The 15446-nt window shown below is 41.2% G+C and overlaps 2 long non-coding RNA genes across 2 annotated transcripts; both read left to right on the top strand.

Annotated features, from left to right (window-relative positions):
* Nucleotides 1-1656: 1656 nt before the first annotated feature.
* On the top strand, nt 1657-11509 carry LOC102375137. The gene is made up of 3 exons (XR_324100.1): nt 1657-1732; nt 8806-8952; nt 11494-11509. It is a non-coding gene; the product is annotated as an uncharacterized LOC102375137 (long non-coding RNA).
* LOC102375296 lies at nt 11504-14900 on the top strand. The gene is made up of 3 exons (XR_324101.1): nt 11504-11557; nt 12727-12742; nt 14654-14900. It is a non-coding gene; the product is annotated as an uncharacterized LOC102375296 (long non-coding RNA).
* The last annotated feature ends 546 nt before the right edge of the window (nt 14901-15446 follow it).

Raw genomic sequence — 15446 nt, 5'->3', positions numbered from 1 at the left:
CAATATCATGAGTTCATGGAATTGATTCCCACTTAGAACTCAATTTAAATCATTCAGGATTAAATTAAAAAGTAGTAGATCAAGAAAACATCCTGTCTTAGTTGGGAAATTACTGAACAGGGAACCCCCAATCCCATAATGAAGTTTAGATGCTGTTTTTAATAGTAAGTAATAATTAACTATAAGAGACCTTTATCCATTGGTGTAATTTCCAGCTCCCCTAATTTTTATCTGCTGATGGAGTTAAAAGCTCTCTTTAGATATATGATGGGTGCGTATAAATGATTTGTCTTTTTTTTTTTTATATTTAAATGTTAAATAGTGCAGCCCTAAGCAATGGCCCATATAGGAATAGCCTTCTCTGGAACCAGCCTGCTCTTCTCCCAAAGTATTATTTTCATAATCTGTATCCAGAGATGAAAAGGCAAGTCTCCCAAATATTTGGGCTGGAATACACATAAGACATATGATACACATAAGGGAAATATGATATAGCATCTCTCTTTTGTCACCATTTTCAAACATTAAGACTAACATATTTTGCTTCAGATAAGTTACTTCTAAAATAATTATATTAAATACTGGACACCATCAGTCAATGGATTCCTTGAAGATAATCAAGGACATGGGCCTTTCCATTTCTCAGTAAGTTTATATATGATCTTACTCTGTTTCAGAGGTGAGATAATGCTTTTCTTGTAGTTTAACATAAACTTTCCTTCAGCTGGGATCTACCAGGTACTTCACTATCTGAAAACAAGACCTATTTATCTTCAGAGAGATATGCATCAGCAATTAAGCTGCATTTTTTGTCCCTTTTCTTATACTTTGCCAAATTTTTGATTATCATTATTCTTCCCTGCAGTTCCCAGTTCCTCCCATAGCCTTATCTGATATTATTTCTTTTTTCTATAAAATTTTTCTAGCTCATTGTAGTCTTCTTGATCTGTTGGAAACTAGCACAGTCATTTTTAGACTTCTGTTCCTCCAAGGCATCAATTAAATCATATTGAGTTTTAAAGCCAAACCATGGTTTTTGCCACTGACATCACTGTTCTCAACAAAGACATTCTCTTTTGTGAGAGCATTTTCCAGCTCTTGGACAACTGCTTCATATTGAGTAATTTTTTCTTGGTTGGGCATAGAGGTCATGAATAGTTGCAAGATAATTAATGATCTAAATAGCATGCTGTAGGCTGCTATGAGCAGAGCACAGCAGGTTATGTTTGGTTATGCTAGTTGAGCTGACCAGTTTTATTTTTGCTACCGTCTTTGGCCAAGGACCCCCTGTTAAGGGGCCTTGTGCCTGCTGCAGCCAGACTAGGCGATAATACTTGGAGGCCACCCAGGCTTGGTAGCAATGCAAAAACAAACAAAATAAGTTAAACAAATAAGTTAGCACTTAGCAGTCTTCCAGTGGTTCTTCCAGGCTTTTCACCTCCTGGTTGCCTCTTATCTTTCAGAGGCTTTCCAGAGCCTGCAGAGTTGTGCAACAAAGCAAAGGATCAAGCAAGCAAACAGAGAAGAATCCTGCTCCTAGTGGCTGCTTAACCCCTTGTGGCTCCAGGCAGCCTACTTCCTGGCCAGGTGCAGACCCTTGAGGCTGCTTTCAGTGTCTTTTATCCTTCCCCATCTGGGCTCACATGGCTAACTTTCTCTCACTTCCCACACCTGTGTCAGTTCCCTTGCTGAGGGACTCACTATGTTCCAGGACCTGGTTCCCCAGCCTCTGGTGAGTTCTTCCAGGTCTGGGGTGGGTGTGCAGAGGTGTTTCTGGGTGTGGGGCTGTTCAGATCCCCCCCAAGACCTGTAACAGGGCAGGGCCTTGTTACACATGCACGCACCATTCCTAGTCTCACCATTTCAAGAAAACAAGTAAATTAACAGGAATGGATACTGCTACATCATTATGCCATGCTTTTATATGTAGTCTGCATATTCATGGAGTACCTGAGATCTTCAGCTTTGCATGAAAGAGCTTCAGAGAACCAGAAGTTGAACTAGGGCATCTCAAAGCTTCCAGGATTTCTGCTATGAGGCTTCAAGTTTGGAGGGCCTGACTGTAACTGGGGCAACACTCCCAGCTCCATACCTCACCTAAATGAGGTCTCTCAGGGTTTTAAATTCCTTGCTGCAGATCTGGGAGCCAAAGCCTTGTTAGATCCAGGGCTTGTAGCATCCCTGCTTCCCATGAGTCTTCTAAGGTTGATGGAGAGCTGAACCGTAAGTAGCAATAAGAAAACAAGGAGGTTTGGAGCTTGCACTACTACTCGTTTTTGTTTAGAAGATTGAAATAAAATGCCTCAGTTATTTTCATAACATTTTTCTCTTCCATGGAAATGTAAAAATATAATCCAACTTTTATAACAAAGCACATTTTTTTTCCCATAGACCAAAAATTCTATGTATAGGTCTTCTGTCCCCAAGATACTGACCAGAGGCAAAGAAAGACTAAAGAGAATCATAAAATCATAGAAAAGTAGGGATGGAAGGGACCTCTGGAGGTCATCTAATCCAAACCCCTTCCTGGATCATCCCTATCAAACTATCCAAAGCAAATCCTTATCTATCCTGTTGAGACTGAAGTTTAAGATTCTGATTTTCATTGAACCAATGTGGTAGTGAACCATTAATTCCCTATCAATTTCTCATATATATCTGTAAGCCCATGCCTTAGAACAAGTATTTGCTATTTATTTCACAAGTTAGCCACATTATTTTCTTAAGAAATAGACCTAGGAAACCAGCATTTCATAAGTTTGTCCTGTTATAAACAAGAGCTAAATAACACTAAGTATTGGCATCTCAAACCACAGTATATAAAGATACTGAAATACCTTATTCAATTATTTAAAACATGATTTTAATCCACATTAGCTAAAAACCTGTGTTTCTTTTATCAGTTCTATAAATTCTAAGTATATGTCTATCTTTTGTGGCTATGGCTATGCTTTTTGTCAAATCTTCCATTTACACAATGTAAAATACCTTTTTGTACATAATTAACCATGCTTTTAAGGCTAATGGGAGAATATGCCCGCCCTCACTAAATGTATTCTCTGAAATATTTTAATTGTTCTGGGTACAGTATTGGATTGAGTAGGAGTTATTTAATAGAGATTCTTATTTATATAGCGGAGAAAGGAAGATATAAAAATGAATTAGAAAAAGGGTATTAATTACTTTTAAAAGTCATTATAGGGTATTCAAGGAACTAGTATTGAATGTTAGTGAAATGCCATTAAAATTACCTTAGACATTAATTGCATCTTTAGTTCTTTTAAGTAATGTAATGATGACAAGCTTGAATCAAAAGGCACACCACCTTATACAGCATGTGAAGGGAAAAATTCAAATACCTAATACTTAGGTCACTTGGGAAAAGACAGAAAATCAGGTGAAACAAAAGTCTGTTATATTTTCCACAAGTAATGTAATTTGTGGCTATATAGAGTAGTTCTGAGTTTGGACAGAGAACCACACCATTTTTTTTTTTTTTGGGTGTTTGGTCCCCATATTAAAATGTATAGACCTGAATTAAGTGAATACATTTCTTCTGAATGTTTGTTAAAGGAATGGATTCACGATAGCCTGTACTTCATCCATAAAAATGCAGGAGAAAGGGCACTTCTGAACTCTAACCCCTCAATGAGACTAAGTCATCTATTGGTAAGCTCATTTGGGCTTGTCTATTCAGCCTTGCTTCTTCAGCAGCAGGTCCTGGCACCCAGGGGATCCTAGATACCTTTAATATGAGGTGACCACACATGTTTACAGGCAGAAGGTCACCAAACCCAGAAGGTCACCATTAAGATCACTCTGAGCTTGTCTCCCTATGTGCAGTTTGGAGCCCTTGCTCTGACAGGCCTCAGAGTGGTCCCTCAAAATAAGCCCACTACAGCAGATTTTATCACTTTACAAATACAATTTCAATGCAGCTTTTAACAATGGTCCAGGGTGTACCTTTATTCTACAGGGAGTACATTCCTTAAGGGTTTAAAAGTATAAACTATTAAATGGAAAACGCCATGGTAAAGATGAGACAGATGAAATATAAAAATGCACTGTAAGAAATATATAAACATGTAATGTGAGGTAGTGAGGATCAAAGGCTTCAGGGGACAGTGAGTGAGTTAGGTTAGCACCAGGATATATTTACAGTCTTTGAAGTGGATAGTTTAGTTCTTTTGTTTTCTTTAGTGACACTTAGATGTAGTTTCTGGGTTTCTCTTACAGAAAGCCACTTCAGCTTTCTGGCTTGCTTTGAGCCTTGGCACACCCATGCAATAAGTATGTTACGTCTCTGACAATACTCAGAAGGAAAAAGAAATGCACAAATTGGGGAGTGCAAGCAAGAAGGGGCTTCTTGTTACTCTTCAGAGGTCTTGGGTACAGAGATGTTTGTTTTGTGGCTCCTAACAGGGCCTAAGTATGCAATAGGTGCTGAGACCCTTAACCTTGCCAAAGTGTTTATGATCATGCATAATGGCAGAACTTTAGCTGCCAAAGTACTAGTGGTTAGGCAGGGACTTTGGATTGCACTCTTGACCGTAAGGACCTAAATTTTCCTTAAGTATTTCTATGAATTATAGTGAATAGGTTCATGTTCATGTAACCCCATCACTATTAACTACATTTTTGATTTCAGACTGATACCCATTTGACCTAATTTCTGGGAATTATATTTTCCAGTATATTACAGAAAAGATTGAATCTGACCTCTGGCCTTCAGCCCCCGAAGGAAATACCTTTCCTGAACCTGACAAATATATCCATTAAGATACAATGTCCTATCTTCCCACTCTAACAAACAGTCATCATTTGGACTGTTCATTCTGACAGCCTACCCAGACATCTCCCCAGACCTGCTGCTCAGTTATTAGAAATGAAATGGGCTAGCAGAACCTTCAGAAAAAAAAATAATCCCACTGTAGAATAGTACTGGCCAACACAAGTATTAACCTACAGTGGAGTTGTTTACTCCACTGTAATGCATGTGTAGACCATGATCAGAGCTGGCTGGGGCATGAGGGTGCTATAGTGTGGGGACTGCCTGATGGCTAGCACCTTACTGTAGCACCCTTGTGCCCTGGCCAGCCCCTCCATAGGACATTGAGCAGGGTCAGAGCAGCCCTGGGCTGTGCAGCATGTCCATCCGGTGAAAGCAGAAGAATTAGTGCATTGCCATTTCCCATCCTACCTAATATACTGTCTCAAAACCATGTAGACTAACCCTTAAAATACGTAACTTAAAGCGTGCATATGTATCCTCTCATTCAGGAGTAAAGCAGTTTTTAGTTTGCTTCAGTTTAGCCTTGGTACATGAAAACCTCCAACCAGGGTTGTAGTGCAATTAGAGGCATTACCATTTTGGTTAATTCACTTGAACTCCCAGTGCGCATAAGCACAATGCATATAACAGGACTGCTTCAGCCTGGCACAGGATAGTGAATTCTGGCAGGTCACTGGGTCAAATGAGAGATCATAATTTAACACAGACTCCCCGAGGCAGGATACACAGGGTCAGAACACTTTGTCTCTCTTATGGGAACTCTGAAGCCTAGAAAAAAATGAATTATTTCTTGTAACTTCCAAAGAAATAGTCTAAACTCCGCAGAATCATAAAAAAGAAGTGTTGTAAAGGACCTTATGAGATCATCTGCTCCAACCCCCTGCTCAAGGCAGGATCATCTCTGTCTAAACAAGTCCTTGTTGAACCTATTTGGAAACCTACACAATCAATCCTACCACATATTTACAAGGCACATAAACCAAAGACATCAAGAGCACCCTAATCTGCCACATGTAAATGGGGTACAAGAGCTGTCAGTATTATGCTGCTGCAAGGATCTTTAAGATGCACTTGAGAACTACAAGGATGAAGACCATGTCCCTCACAACAGAGGAAGGCAAAAACCCCCACAGCATAACTTTTACCAAATAAAACACTTCAGATAACCAAATTTAATTTTTGCTGTTGTAAATGAAAGACAAAAATTTAATGTATAGAAAATATTAACAAAAGAACTGAAGAAATACAATAAGTTCACCTTCACTTTTTGTAACCTATTATTTATTCTTGTGGATTAGAAAAAATGCTAATTCCTTGAATCAATGCAGGCAATAAAATCAAGTTCAGATACAGAATCTGCTGTTGGTTGTGGTAGCATACATTTGGACGATTCTACCAAAGTCAAAGAACTATGGCATATTGAAATAGATAAGTTGAGAACAAAAATGCCTTAAAGATTTGTACAACACTTGAAAATGTATTTTTACTATGGGATTAAGAATATGGAAGTCTGGAAGGAAAAGAAATGATTAAGGCCTACATTTCAAAGTACGAGCTAGAAAATGATAATTTCTAGTTTGAAAACACTAAGCATACAACAAATATGTTTCTGTCTTTCTCTCCCTCTCTTCGGGATGTAATGTAAGTCTGTTCTAATGAAATGCAAGGGCTTCCTGATTTGATGTACTACTAAGCTTGCAGCCAACTTGGTCAATCTGCATTAAAGAATACAGACAAGAGAGTTGCATTACATTTTGACCACAGAATGAAGATAAATGGCTTTGTATGTTTCATAAGGGAACTGTGGGATGCGAATTTGGTGGTAAGTAGTATGTGGTATGTGGTCAGTACCAAAAATGACAGGAAATAAATCTGAATGTTCACGTTTTTTTGAAGATATGTTACATAGGCTGTGTGATTTCAGATCAATGGAGTGTGAAATGAATGCTAAGGTAGGTCACTTAGAACTTTTCTAGTATAGATAAAACTTTAAACCATCAACCAGGCCAAACCATAGTGATAAACAGGGAATCCTTGTTTTCTCTGATTAAAAAAACCAAAACAAAACAAATCAAAACAACCCAATTTTGGGGTAAAAAAAGTAACCCAAAATACAGATTTGTCCATGAACAAGATGAAACCACTATATATTTATACATATGTATATATGTGTGTATGTCTATGTACAAAACACTCTGTGTGTGTGTGTGTGTGTGTGTGTGGTACACTACACATATATATATGTACTATATATATGGTCTCACATACAGAGTTTTGCAGCCTTCAGAAGCAAACAGGCTGTCTAACAAACAATTTATATATATATATATATATGTACACACACACACACACACACACACACACACACACACATATATAAAAATCCGCCCCTACCATAGACAAATAATGCACAGCATTTCCATTCAGCAAGACATTCCATTTATATATATACATTGTTTGTTAGACAACCTGTTTGCTTCTGAAGGCTGAGAAACTGTATGAGACCCAGGCTGTTAAAAATCAATTAACCCCTGCTGCCCATCCTGAAGCATTGTAATGCATATGCGCACACACACACACACACACACACAATACGTGTGTGTGTGTGTGTGTGTGTGTGTGTATTTTAGGTTACCTTTTTAAACTTGAAAATTGGGGATTTTTTTATCAGAGAAAACTAGGATCCCTGGTGATAAATCAGAAATTAGATGCCCAAATTACAGAACTACAAAACTAAACTTTGCAAAACCTTCCTAACTTTTTACCTATTTTTTTTTACCTAATATTTTCAAAAGTTTTACATAAAAAGCTGATCATCAGGGCTTCTGTTTTTTTCTGATAAAAAATCCCCAATATTTTGCTTTAAAAAAGTAACCCAAAATCCACACTTTTTCTGGGATTAAAATGAAACACCACTATAAATATACCTATCTATTAGTGGAGTTTCAATTTAATCATGGAGAAATGTAGATTTTGGGTTACTTTTTTATCTGAAATTTGGGGATTTTTTTTTTAAAGAGAAAACCAGAATCCCTGCTGATAACTCAGCATTCAGTCAAAACAACTGACATATGCCTGAAAACAAAAGTCTATTATATACCAGTAAGGTGACATTTTTGGACTTTATCGGTTTCTGGATTTTGTAAGCATACTGTTTTCACTGTGCTAAATTATAGAGTAAGAGGATGGGGAAGGCATAAACTGATTTCCTTTTCCACTATGGACTTCCAGCAACAGTCTCTTAAGAATGACCCTTGCAATTTAAGATATGGAGAACACATGCTGGGGGTGCCTACACAAGGTGCTTTACTGCACATTAGACTAATGCACAATAAAGCATCACTGTTTTCACGTGTGCAGCAATTACAGCACAGTAGATTAATCTAATGTGCCATTTTCTAGTACCAGTAGATACAGATACTAGAAAAAGGTGCATTAAATTAATGCAACAAAGTGCACATATAGACACTGACTAGGAGCAAATTGCTCCTTGTCAGCCCGGGCAGCAGGGAGCCACAGGTTAGCCCCAAGCTCCAGGGAGCAGTTAACAAGCTGGGGACCGCTCCAAGCCACAGGGAGCTTGGAGTTCCCATGTGCCCAGGCCTGACCTCCTCCCCATGCCCTCTGCCAAGCAAGGGCTGCCCCTAGTGCCCTCTACCAGCCCAGAATGGCACTACAGGGAGTCAGGAACTTCCCTTGGCTGCTGGGGGGAGGGGAGGGGGGAGAGCAGCTCCAAGCCACCCAGATTGGCAGAGGGCATGGAGGTGGGGGTGGGTCAGTCCTGGGCACCTGCCTCCCAGAGTAGCTCTGAGCCAGGTGGATCTGTGTAATGTTAAGTGTACTACTGGATACAATGTTGTAGCATCCAGCCCCATTGCAAGAGTATATAGTTGTTGAAGATTTGCATAGGACTTTATAGCTACATTACTGTATTTTTCTATCCAAGAATGATGGAAAACTTCCTGCAATTTCTAAATAATGATCTGATTTATCTTTTTTCTTTTACTGGTTAGCCTACGGTGTCTGGATTCAGCAGGTTGACCCATGACAGAGGACAGGGGCAGAATCCAGGTTTTGGCGAATCATGGTGCTTCACTGGAGGGATGACTGCACCCTGCTCCCAGACTCCCTTCTCCCCCTCTGTGCTGCGGGAGACTCTGGTAACGTTAAAATGTCCCCAAAGTACATAGGAATCCCTCCCCTTTCCCTCTGTGATAAAAAGCACACCCTGCCCCACCTCATTTGCCTTTCACTGTTTTCCTAAGACGTGGAAGCTTCAAAGCTGATCCTGTCTGCTCCAGCAAGAAGCAGGGCTGAGCTGAGAACAGCAACAATAGCAGCAGAAGTAGGCAAGGGTGTTCCCTCTTTCCATTTCTGCTCCTGGGGGACAGAGCAGGGTGGGGGAACTCATGGGCAATCCAAGATTTTGAAATGAGGTGTGTGTGAGCAGTGACCTGCTCTGCAGGGTGGCCTTTCTACTCCCAGCACAGCAGCATTGGCAGACCACACTGCACATGTGGAAGTCTTTTGTAAAGTTCTTCAAGCATGAAAGAATCTTCTCTCCCCACTCTTCTCTGTGCGTAGGGGCGCATCCCATTCCATGCCCTGCCCTTCCTTCCCCTGTCTCCCACCTGCTGCTGCAGCTGTCCCCAGTTGATCTGGAGGTAGGGGCTTAAGATCCACTCGTGCCCTGCTGCAGCTGGGCTGCAGGTGGAACTAGACTTGGCTAAAGGCAGCAACAGGGTCAGCAAGGAGGATCCCTTCCCCTGCATCTGTTCACAGGCTGAAAGGGAACACAGGACATCTACCCACTCTACCAAGCCTGACTTCCCACAGAGTGTGGCTGAAGTGATCAGGAGAAACTCTGGAGCTCTCCCTGAGCCCCTACCTCCTGGGACAGCTAGAGACATCAGCAGCAGAGAGCCAGGGGGTAAGGGAGAGAAGTGAAGGAGAGGTACCACTGAGAATGGAGGGAGAAGTGAGGGAGGGTCTATTTTTGCACTGGGAAGATCCTTCCTTGTGACAGAATATGAGTTTCAAGGAATTCCAGTCTCCTCTGCTTGCAGGGAGAAGAGAATGTCACTTTTTGTTCCCCAGCCTGAAAATCAGATTCCTAATTGCTTTGGAGACTTAAAACAATTCCACAGCTGCTACTTTCCTAGCATAATTGACGGAAAGGAGGGTGCATCTCTGTCACTGCAACCCCACTTAGATCCGCTCCTACCATAGGACAAGTCATGCACAGCATTTCCATTCAGCAAGACATTCCATTTATATTGCAGGAGATGAGAATTTTACACAAACTATTTCAAATTAATTGCTTCTTTAAAGGAGGTAGTAATTATGATAGAAGAATAATTATTTTCTCAGGTAGTTTGCCCATCTCCTGTTCTGATCCTAAATTCCAAATGAGTTAAATGAATTCCAAAATACTTTTCTTGCTGTAGGCAGACAAGGTTGTTTGGGTAAATCTGATAATTTATTAGACCAATTGGTTGGAAAAATTCTTCTTTGCAAGCTTTTGGGTATAAATATTTTTGCTGTAGAACTTTTGTGTAGTTTGTGTGTGTGTGTGTGTGTGTGTGTGTGTGTGTATATATATATATATATATATATATATATTACTTGCATGAGAGCATAGAGACATACAAGTACAATAGGCTAGGGTTTTAAGTAAAATAATATTTTCCATTCACCTTATATGTGTTCTTGTATTCAAATGTTACAGTGTTCTCCCTTGCTTGTTATTTATTTTGTGAACAACATCGTCAGGAAAGAAATGTCAAGGAATTCTGCTTCTCTTCCTTTCCCAAGTGTTTCCAAGACTCAGTGAGCAGAAAACATTGGCACAGATTACAATAAGTTATGGTTCATAAACCTATGTTGCTCCCAAAGTGTGGTTTGCAACTCCATCTAGATCATAGAAGAAATATTATTATGATCATTTAGCACAGACAACACTGCAGCCTTAGGATGGCATTGTAGTGGTTTTTATTCTACCATGGACAATTTCTATTATAGATCTATACAATATTATTTTCCCGGTATAATCCTATGCTATTTTTTTTCTCTGGCTTTATTGAAATAACTACTTTCCTATTCTTTTTTTTGTCCAGCACATTTATTTTCATTCTGTCTTTCTTTTTAAGAGATTGTGTAGAGACAGAAAAACTGAATGAACTGGTAAAAAGTGTATGTACTTACCAATAGGGAATAATGGAAATTTATTCCATTGTATTAAGCTAAAATTTAATAAAAACACTAGGGGCCACACTTGTAGCCATAATGATATTGTGCATTGTGGGATAGATACCTGGGTTATAAGCCTCCTCATTACATCTCCCACTTCCCAGGAAAGTGTCCTAGCTGCAAGGTGATTAAACAGGCCTAGAGTGTTCACCCCAAGTATTGAAACTAGCCTACTGGGCAGCCTCAATAAGAATCTTACACAAATCAGAAGGTATGCAAGCAAAAGGGAACCTACATTTGTGACCTAAGGAGGCAGATTCTGTTCTAGGTGGGAGACAGCCATGGGTTCTGGGCCTGGCACTTATTATTGTTGTGTTATATAGTCACTGCAGTATATATAGAAACAATATTGGGAACAAAGGCCAGAACCAAGGGTCATTTCTTGTCATGGCAATGCATTTATCACTGGGCTACACAATTGGATTTATTTTGCTTGCTCTCTCTTTTTACAGATCTTGAACCCTGCACTTACTCATAAGCTGATGGGAGGTAGAGTGAAGATCTCCTATTTCCCAGGTAAGTTACCTAACCTATTGGGGTAAAGATCTTCTCCTTCCCCTCTATTTTTAAACATATTTTAAATACACTCAAATGGTACCTAGGAGAAGGAATGAGTAGTTACTAAACAACCTTCCTATCTGTATCTTGACTAACATGTACATCATTCAGAATGGTTGGTGTCACTGAATAAGTAATAAAGTTTCTTTCAGGCTTTTTCCCCCACCCCTTTCTTTCTAATGTCTGTATTGGTGTCCTCTCTCTAGAGTGAATTTTGTTCACATACTGAGCTTCAACTTGGTTTTAAATTCTGCTACCTTCCTTTTTTCTATTAAGAAAAGCTCTTGTTTAGGTGGTTAAATAACATATATATTCTCCCTGGGACAGATGGCCTGGGAAATGACCTGAGAGTCACTGGGTAAGGCTGCACAGAACACCCACTGCTCAGATGTTACTGCACAGTCATTTAGTACTTGCATAATCAAGTTATAAATGACTGTGCAGTAACCAGCATTTAAATTGAGGTTACTGAAGTCAGCCAAGTTTCACTGACTTGTATCAACTAAGGATATAGCCCCCAGAATCAGAGAGTCTATGTTTTAAGCTGCCAGTATTCCTGGAGATATATAATGTTGTTATCAAGTTCATTTGTGTCTTTCTCATTTAAGACACACTGATCCATGTTCCCTCAGGCTGAATTTGGGACACTGGTATGCTCTATAAAAATCCTCTGTTACCTCCCACTATTTGCAATGTAATGGTACTATGCGATTAACTTCTGAAACGTCATTTTTTCCAACCACTTTTATCTTATATTTCATACATTTCATAGATTTTTAGGATCAGAAGGGACCTCACTAGATCATCGAGTCCGATCCCCCAAAACTGGATGCAGTACTCCATCTGCAACCTTTCTAATGCTGCACAGAGGGGAAGTATCACCTCCTTAGATCTGTTAAGCCACTATTTATTTACACACTGCCTCTCATAGCTGAAACTTGGCAGTACGTCAGTGTACTGTAAGTTCAATGACTGACCACACATTTCTGATTTGTTGCTGTTCAGATTACCATTTGGAAACAGTCCTGGTAGATTAAAGTACAATTAACCATGTCAGTATTGCTTCTGTGTGTTGCAGCTAATATACTGTATCAGGAAACTTTTTATATTTTGTTTAATCTTTGCAGGCATCTGCGAGGGAAGGTAAGCAGTTCAAGATTTGCTTTTCTTAATGGAATGTACTTTTCCTTATTTCATCCTGTTGCTTGGAAGTTATTATTAGAACACTGATTTGCATTCAATATCTTATGAACATGGAAAGACAAACTCCGTTTTCCATGAGGCACGGTAGAGGACATCCTATCTGTATGGTAGGTAGCTATACCTGCCCCTGGCACATAAGCGGTAGAAGGTCAGCACTAACAGGGCTCAGCCCCCCCCAAAATGGGGCAGCAGATAGGGCCACAAGGCAGCCCGGCCTAGTGGCTGCAGCAGGGGTGGGGAGGGTCGCACACGCAGCCTGGCATGTGGATCACTGTCTGCCCAGCACAGCAGGAAAGTACTAGTTGATTCTGTGAAGGGAAGTGGCGGCGGGGGGGGGGGCAGATCAAGGCCCCTGTGGTGAGGGAGGGAGCAGGGCACAGGTAGGGGCAGGGGCTTGGGTGAATGGGGCCCTGACCAAGTCAGGTGGTGGGACAATCAGAGCCTGGGAGACTTGTCCAGGGGTGCAACTCCCACCACAGGTTCCCCCCAATCTGTGCATGGGGCAGAGGTGGCTGCTGCTGCACTCTGTGCTTTGTGCCCTGCTGCAGCTGTCCTGGGACAGGCACAACACCACATGCCTGCTGCCACTGGGCTGTGCTGCGCCCCCTGCCTGCCCAGTGGTGGAACACATGTGGTGTCACACTGCTCTAGAGGCAGTGGCAGCTTCAGTGGGGTGCAAAGTGTTAGGGTGACTATATTTGGAACTTAGGGAGCACTGGATTTGCAGCTGAATAAAGGCATGACCTGTGGCCTAGTGAAGCTGCTGACCACAAAGCAGAATGATATATTAAAAGTATATTGCAAGGTACTTAGGCAAGCAGATTTTGCTTATGAATGCTTATGCTAAGCTAGCCATTTGCTTATGCTAAGTAGCCATCTTAACTGTGTCTTTGAAGTGAGTCTGTGTGAGTCTGCATGCTGTGAATGAGGTGAAGCTTTAGGAATGTGGAAAATGGTACAACACGAGACAGAAAGACAGACTGGAATGTGAAAAATAATACATAATTGGTAACAGAATCCAAGATGAACATATGCAAAAAGGTGAATGGTGATTGGTGAAGAAGCCTCCAGGTTTTGGTCAAAGTCCGCCCATTGACCGAAGAGCAAGAGTCAAGGTCCTAGACATGTGCTCATAGCAAAAAGACATGTAAATGAATGAAATGCATAGGCAATTCCACGCTAATGAAGTAAACAGAGGTGGAGCTTGAGATAGGAGGAGAAATGGGTGGAGCAGGAAGAGGAATGAAGGTGGAGTGAATGTTAACTAACCTGAACTAAAGTCTATAAATATGAAAAGAAGTATTGTTTGAGGCTGCTCCCCTGGTTTCATGGGCTGTGTGTCTGTGAGGGAGCTCACCTGAAGCTGTCTCCATTGTGAATAAAGCAGTTGCAAGCAATGTGTGCTGGTGTTTGCTCCCTGTCTGCTCTGGCTAATGAGTAACAGGACTCAGCAGGAGTAGCCTCTGCCCCACGGTCAGATCACGCGGGACGTGCCCCCTGAGCCTTCGCTGGGATGCATATAGTGGCAGGAGCCCCTCCGTACCGCTGGACAAGCCCCCTGGGTTCTGATGGTCCCACTACCCAGCCTGGCCGGGGCCCCATTCATCCTAGTCCCCTGCCTCTGCCTGTGCCCCACTTCCTCCCTCACCATGGGGGCCTCAATCTGCCCCACTATACCCTTTCCTCCTCCCCATTCCCCTTCCCCCACAGACTTACCTGCTGGGTGGGGGGGGAGGGAGGGGAGAGTGCATATGTATGCATGTGTGCATGTGTTCAGCCCCCTCAAAATATTTTTTTTCTCCCTCTGCCTGTGTCCTGGCATGCATTTTGCATAACATCTGTACAACCAAGAGGGAGACCTTCCTGAAAGCCTGTGCAGTGGAGGCCCAAAGGCTCATCAGCTGAGACCACTCCCCAGACAATGAGACTTGAGAAAGCATTGCAACTGCTTAGGGCATTGTCATAAGGGAGGCCCTAGAAAACTACTTCCAGTGGTACAGAAAGGAAAGAGGACACCATAGTATAAAGACCAAAAAATGCAAAGAAAAAACAGTTCACTTGATTGTAATCCCAAATAACTTTTATTAAACATGTTTAAACAGCCAAATGCTGTGTTCTCTGGCCTTAGAACAAAGCATTTGGAAAATGATGGTGGGTTGTATCTGTGGGGATAGGACAGAATGGGAGATGAAAATAAACCCTGGCTTGGAAGCTATCTGTGTTAATTGAGGATTTATTTGAGAGATCACTAAGTATTTTCTGTATGTCGGTTCTGCACAAGTGTGTTCATGGTCTTCCTCAACATACTAGCCACCTCAGTGGTTAATTCAGCATTCTATCTTGCCTGAACACTTCCTTACCTAGCCTCAGGAATACCCCTCTTTACCAGGTCAACACACCTATTCTCCTGCTCAGGTGAGTACCCTCGTAGCAAGTTTACATGCGTGCTTTCTCCATATTCCAAAATATAGAGAATTTCTTGCAATATTTGCTTCACAGGAGTATAGGTTGTGAGTTAAACTCCTTCTGCAAGGGACAGAATTGAACCTTAGTTCCCACATCTTGGGAGTGCTTGAAATACCAAGTTATGGTGTGAGAGAACATTGACATCCACTTTTAATGCTGTTATGTTTTAGAAGAAAAG

This window comes from Alligator sinensis, unplaced genomic scaffold, assembly GCF_000455745.1.
Source record: "Alligator sinensis unplaced genomic scaffold, ASM45574v1 scaffold286_2, whole genome shotgun sequence".
Classification (NCBI taxonomy): domain Eukaryota; kingdom Metazoa; phylum Chordata; order Crocodylia; family Alligatoridae; genus Alligator; species Alligator sinensis.
This window is presented reverse-complemented; position numbering and strand designations above follow the sequence as displayed.